Below are 7,388 nucleotides of genomic sequence, written 5' to 3'. Positions count from 1 at the left end.
GGGGGGGGGGGGGGGAAGAGAACACCATGCATTAGATGCTTCATCTCCTTAGAAAGCTCCCTTCTCCCCCCTTCTCGAGAGCAAAAGGCGTTGGAATGTTAAGTATATCTTTCCATCCCAGGCGTGTCCTCGCAATCCATGTTTTATAATTAATTTCAAGGCATGTGTCACAACCAAGACACGATGCAGTAACTTGTTTTTTGATTGATTTAATCCCCCTACGATATCTACTGAAAACGTCAACCAACAGCCCTTGGGAGGGATCAGCTCGGGGGTCTAATCAGAGCGGGGTGTGTTTGTGTGTGTGTCCCGGAGAGGGGCAGTAGCTAAAGGCCTCGGAGGAGCTCGATATTTACAAGATCCTTTTGTCAACCCAGTACATTATCTGAGGGGGTGGGGGTCGAGGATTTAGTGGGAAAGAAGGAGGCTTTTAAAATATATAATTCCGAGATGCTCCTGGAGCGGACTAAACCTCCGCTGTGACAACGGCTGGGAGGGTAATAACAACTCATTGTTGCCATTGTGGTTCCCCTCCTGGCTGCGAAGGCGCTGACCTCTCGTACCTCGCAGGGGTGGCTTTTGCCGCTGCTGCCGCTGCTGCTGCTACTGCTGCTTGTTGTTGTGGGGCGGCTCTCTGGATAGACAGCCGTCTGCTTTAGGCTCCCAGTGTCTAAGCTGCGGAGTCTAATCGCTGCCATCTCTGTGACCCTTAATGAGCCGGCGCTTGGGTTGGGAGCTGCGCTTCTCTATGGCTGTGCAGCAGCAGCAGCCCGGAGCCCCCCAAGCCGGAGCCAGTTCCCAACGCTGCTGGGGAGGGTGGATGCCCTCCGGTGCCTGGCGGCTCCTCTCTCCCAGCCGCTTCCCCTCCTCCCCACTCGTTCCCCACTTGGGAAGCACAGAAGAAAGCCTAGCCTTTTTTGGATCCTCTCCCTTTTTCTCGAAAGCTCCCCGTTTGGTCCGGAAACTCTGCGCTATCGCTCGGATCTGAGCGATGCACTCTGGCACAGGCAGAGAAATAGCCAGGCGGGGAAAGTTTGCCCGGGGGTGGGGGCGGGAGCCGGCCTTGGCAAAGTTTGGGGGAAGTTAGTGGCCAGGGTCGCGCTGCCCGGCGGGGCGCGGGCCGGGGGGAAACAGCCGGGGCGGGCGGCCGGGACCCGCGCGGCGCAGATCGGGGCAGGGCAGCACCGGACCGCGGGGATGCGAGGAGCAAACATGCGGGGCTCCTAGAGCCAGAGCTCCCTGCAAGCGTGAGCCTTAGGGCGAAGGAAACATGCATGTGCGGTACCTGTTTAGGGAAGGCATTAGCTGGAAAGGGGAGGGGGGGAGCAGGCACGGGGAGAGGCAGCAGGGGAAACCTCCTCCAGGAGGCAGGACAACACCCGGGCACCATCGGACAAGTGCTTTTGCTTCGCTGTTTCACGCTCCGGGCTCCGCGAGTTGCAAAGAGCACATCGGGGTGTTTCAGGCGCGAGGAGCAGGACTGGGTTTCGCCCCGCTCGCCAGAACCGGGGCGATCTCTTCCTCCCCACACCCCCCTCCTTTAAAAAAATCAGACTGGGGAGTGGGGCTATGGATGGGCTGGCAAATCTGAGGTTAGCCCCCCTCCCTACCCCCCTTCTTTTCTGTCTGACACAATACGGGAACGATTTCATCGCTAAGCTGTCTCCAGCAGGAGCAGATGTAAAATCGCAGCCGAGAGCCCTTTAGCGTCGCTTTCAGCGCAGCCCTGCCTTGAATGCTGCAGACAGCTTCGGTGAGGGGCACTTGCCTTCTCCGAAACACTGCTCCCTCTCTCCGCGAGGGTGTCGAGCGGGGTGCCCGTGCTCTCAGCCAGCTCTCCCCCTGACCAGGAGGCAGTGCGCCCTCAAGAAGCGGGGCTGCTGCCCCGGGTAAATCAAACTTAGCTGCTGTGATCCTTGTCCCCCTCCCGCCCCCCTTCCAGCTCCACTCCTCCCCGCCACTCGCCTGAAAAGCGCAAACTTGCCTGGAAATGGCACTTCAGCTTTAATGCGACTCTAACTAGCCCATTAAATATGATCAACATACCGTTTGCACGGAATGAAACCTTTCCCAGTCCTGATTGCTCCAAAGGGGAATCACGTCCTACCTCCCACCTTCCCCAGCTCCATTCTCCCAGTGTACACACACTTGTAATTACTGGTGATTGTGCTAAGGCAACCCTGAGCAAAAGCATGCTGGTGCTGCGGAGAGGGGAGGCAGGGAAATACCGTTAATTTCAGGAAAATACACGTGGATTATGCTCCCCCTTCGAGGCGGCTGTACCTTTGCACACCCTGTAGATCCTGCGCGTTGCACACAACCCTCCAGAGCCGAAAGGGCTCCTGTGGCTCACTTAATGTATATTTTTTAATGGATCACCAGGTGATCGGGAGAGAAATGATGTGTCGCTTTGTGCGAACGGCAAAAGGGGAGAAAGTGGGAAGAGGACTTGTTAGTATTGATTCGAAACAAGCCGTCCGCTCTTGGTATAATTTCTGCCGTGATTGTTTCTTACATAACTCGCTGCTTCCAACGCGCTCAGAAAAAAAAAGAGTATAATAAACCATTGGGCCTTCTGAGAGCTTAATTCCCCTCCTGCAGGAGAACAGGGGACTGGAGTGCGATCAGTAACTTCCTTCAGCATCATTTGCTTTTCCTTTGCAAAGGTTGAACGGTCCCTTTCTTAACCTAATATTTTTTTTTATTTGTTCAAATGACATCCAGCCCTCTCCCCCCCAACTCCACACACACCCCTTTTCTTTTCATCATCATCAAATAAAGATTAGGTGGGCAGATTATAGAAAGCATTTTCAGTCCTGTGCTGATCTTTATTCCAGAGCCTTTGTGATGATATTGATGATGATGATGGTCAAGTGGACAGTTTGATTTTTGTGTTTGGAGCTAGTTATAAAGAATCAATATTATATCAAGGGGTAACTTTCGTGATAAAGGACTTTAACCACTCTGGCTATTCATCATAAGTCTGTAGCAAGCAGATAGGTCAAAAGAAATTATATTGCACTAAAGAGTGTGTCTTCTTATCTCTCCCATACCAGGGGAATAAGGGACAAGCCGATCGATACAGTAGCTGCTGTATACTTCTTGCAATTATCAATAGCTGATTTCGTCTTTTGAGGCCTGCATCTATTAATACAAACTAATAATAATCTTCTGAGCATATCTGTAGCCAAGGGGATAAAAGTTTGTATACCTGAGAGCGCTATTTGTGGAGCCTCAGTTCCTGAACGATGTTATTCTATTCTACGGAGAGCTATAGCATATTCCTCTCGCTACTCATTTTAAGTGACATATAGATGTGTGAATGTAAAGGACTGTATTGCCGGGTGCCTGTGTACATGCACACAGTAAATATATTATCGCCTGTGTGCATCTAGATAAATGCAGACAGGTCGTGCTCGTGTGATATTTTAATGTCTACAAGGCGTCAATCTGCACGTAAACCTTGCATCTATACGTGCACGTTTCTAACATCTATATGCTGCCTCTCCAAGATCTATATTTGCATGTAGGCTGCACATAGCCCATAATCCCTGCTGCTGGAAAACGTTTTGTTAAATTAATCATAGAATAATTTTGGATAAAGAACAGAAAATATTGATGGTAACTGGAGTTTGCTAAGTGTGAGCAGGAGGCTTAGTGTATATGAATCGATGTTTATTAGGATCTAAGAGTGACATGATATTAAATAAAACGAAAACTAACTTAAATGTTTAAGGCAAAACGTTTAGGAACGATTGTGCTGTGGACTGGTTCTATAAATCTGACGGCGGGGCTAGTTGCTTTCTACAAAAAAAATTCTAATAGAAAAGAAACATCTTTATAATTGACATTTGACATGCTGTTTGGGTTAGGCTGTGGTAGACCAAGCACAGATTTCCCTCTGATGGAAACATTTATCATCGTGATTGCTCCAGAGTGGCAGGTGGTGTTATCAATTACCTCTTCTTACCAATAATAATATTAGTATGGTAATATCTTTGCTCGAGTGAGAACGAATTAGCGGTCAGTTGTTACAGCCTCCAACAGACAAAATAGTGCTACGTTTAACCCCAAGGTCCTCACACAAAAGTTGGGGTGGGGGGAGTGGGTGAGAAAGGGGCATCAGACTGCAGGGAAGGGGAAGAGATAATAGAAAACAAAGTGCAAATAATCGGACCCCTCCCCCACTTAGGAAAGAAGTTGCTGAAGCAAAATTTTTAAAACCTCCAGCGGACCGACCGCACGAACTGTCAGATCCATCTTCTTCCCATGCGGGTTTCTGAACGCAAACCTTATAGATAACGTATATGCAGGCAGATCTCTTTAGCCTCTCCTTGTTAACTCAAGCTTTCTAGTTTGGGGGGTTTTGTTCCTGAATAAGTGATACGAATTAAGGCAAACACCTAATTATGGGTCCCATTAATGTAAAAAAATACCGTACTAATTGGTAAATCATATTATTTAGCAGACAAAATAATAACGTGTCGCTTCCTAAAATGAAAACACCATTCCAAAGAGAAAGACAATTAACAAATTAGATTTAATTGCAGGCGAGGGGGGAAAAAAGCAACTTTTCCCTTTTTTCCATCATTATTAAAAATATTTTAATGGACCCTCCAGTCCTGGAGCGAGGGCTCTGAATATGAGTTTAAGTGCAGCTCGTGCACACACGGACCCAGTTCTGTACTGTACAGTGTTTATCTGTGCCCACATACGGATCTGCTTCGGCACCGACTTGTTCTGTCAAGCAGTTTTTTTCTTCTGGAGTGGCCATATTTTTTACAGTTCAACCTCTGCAAATATTTCGGGGTTTTGCTCAGGTCAGCTGGAGAGATTCATTAAAAGAACCGTGAAAAAGTTTTCAGACTGACAGGGCAAGAGCGAGCGGGGGCAGAGGGATTAGAAGACACTTTATAATAACTTCACCCTGCCTCCCCTTTCCCTGGCGAGATGGATGGTTTCTCACCTAAGCCACTCATAAAAGTTTCGCCCTAAGATTTAAAGCGAAGGTGGCGACTCTTCGCTGTGTGTGATCGGAGGGGCACACGCAGGTGTGGGGTACAGAGACCCAGTGATCATTGCAAGAAAGTCTTCCCTCTAGTGAGCTATTCAACGAAATCTGAATGTAGCTTGGATTTAGGAAGACGCAGAGCCCTGCAACTCTATCAACTCTTTCAGTGTCTCGTTTCTTTCAACAACAACAAAAAAAAACCCCTATAAAATGTGTCACTTGTTGTAACCCTAGAATATGTAAATGTCGAGAGATACAAATCTGGTAATTATGCCTTTCTTGCCTTTGTGATCTCCAATGTTCATTAAACATTAAAGACTGGATTATTTAATTTTCCACTTAAAGATTCTTTCACATCTCGCAAAATCATATTACACTTGTGATTTTCTCTTACAGAAGACAACGGCAGGTTGTTGGGTTTTTTTTTAACTGTAACACTCTCGAGCAATTGTGTTCTTTTTTTTTTTTTAACCACCGTTATGAGAAATGGGCTTTTAAAATCCCTAGGCAAGTCCCCATTGTGCTACTGGTGAAACTAAAAGACCTTGAGAAACAGCAGATGCTAAAGTTTAGGAAGAAAATGTTGATTGATCAACAGCAGCACAATGCCTTCAGAAGATGACTGGATGAAAATTGACACATTTCTGGTGCTGCTGCAATTGGGGGAAAATGCCTATGCCAGGTTAAAGTGCAGCTTCTCTGATTCCAGGCAAATGTTTCAGCTACAGTGGGGAGCCGGGCTTTTTCACCTCGAGCAAATCGGGAGAAAGGTACCTATGTGCCATCTGAAAGAGAAGATGTAAAGCGATCATTTCATTCCCCATGGCAGTTTGTGAAGGTTACTTGAACGCTCGCAAGGGATCCCTCTCGTCTGGAAAAGAATATAGGCACGTCTGTCTCCAGAAACACCAGTGTTAGTGGGCGGGCAGTATTCCTTCCTCGTGGTGGGAAGACAAATGCTCAGTAAATGGGGTCCGTGCCCTCCCTTCTTCATATTGGAAAATGATATGAGTCGAGATCTTTCAGTTGGGAAACACTCAGGCTGCCAAACTTTCAGGCAAGATAGGCTTCTCCGGAGGAAAGTTAGGGGAGAATGTAGAGAGCCTAGGAAGTGGGGCTTCCTATGTATACCTTGTATACCAATGTATAAATGGGGGATCCTAGACAAGGGACGCGTTTCACAACCACCCCAGTTGAATCCGGACAACATATTTGTCTCCAAACTCTGAAGCCATGTCTCCGGCGTGGCTGTGGTTTAGGGTGGGCTTTTTCTCAGGCATTGAAAGAGAGGAAAAAAAGCTGGAAGCAGACATGGCAATGCACTCTGCGGACCGGCCTAACCCGATGCCTCTGTAACTGCCCCTCGGCACGTGCAAGCCCCTACGCACGTAAGAGTAGGGAAGAGACCCCGGGCTCGGAGATAGCATCCCTGCGCAGAGGATGGAAAGGCACCACACTGTATCAGGAGGGGAGCTGGCCACAGGGGAGGCTCCCGAGGACGCCAGGGCTAGTGTGGCCGAAGGGACTGGACGGGTTTGGCGCGCCGGGCCGGGCCTCGGCCCCCAAGCCCTTCCCGCCCGCCCCTGTGAGAGGCAAGGTGGGCTCTTGGCCCCGCGCTCCCGCCGGGGAGGGGCAGAGCCACTGGAGCAAGACAAAGGAGCGGGGGAAGCAGATCCGAGAGGCTGATCTGTAAATAATATTAACAACGAAAAGCCCCGAAAAGGAGGAGGGGAGAGGGGAAAGGAACCGAACAACTGTGTGTGTATCTGTGTGTGTCTGTGTGTGTATGGGGGGGGGGGGGAGGGTCCTTTCCTCGGTGCACTGATGCGCGGGATGCTGAGCCGATCAGTAACGGTGTGGTACATCCTAGCGGTAGCTCCCTGGTATGGGAGCGCTGGCACGCGTGTGTCGGTGTGTGCGCGTGTGAGACAGAGACAGTGTGCGCGCGTGCCTGTGTGTGTGTGCGAGTGTGAGAGTGTGTGCGCGCGCCTGCGTGTGTATGTACGCGTGCATGTGCGCGTCTAGGTGTACGCATGTATGTGTGCGTATGTATGTCTGTGTGCGCATGTGTATGTATGTGTGTACGCGCGTGCATGTGTATGTCTGTATGTGCGCGCGTGTGCACGTGTATATGTGTATGCATGTGTGCGCGCGCGTGCATGCGTGTGCACGTGTATACATGTGGTCGTGTGCATGCATGCACGTGCGTGCGTATGTGCACGTGTGTATGTGTGCGCGTGTGTATGTGTATATGTATATGTGTGTGTGTGTCCCCTTGAAGGCTCCCAGCAGAGCCCGAAGAGACAACTTGTAGCTGCAGTCCAGACAGCCCGGCAGTTCCAGGCGAGGCAGGGACTGGGCGATGCCCCCCCCCCCC

This window comes from Gavialis gangeticus, unplaced genomic scaffold (assembly GCF_001723915.1).
Source record: "Gavialis gangeticus isolate Ggan-Ray unplaced genomic scaffold, GavGan_comp1, whole genome shotgun sequence".
Lineage (NCBI taxonomy): Eukaryota > Metazoa > Chordata > Crocodylia > Gavialidae > Gavialis > Gavialis gangeticus.
Note: the sequence above shows the minus strand (reverse complement) of the source record.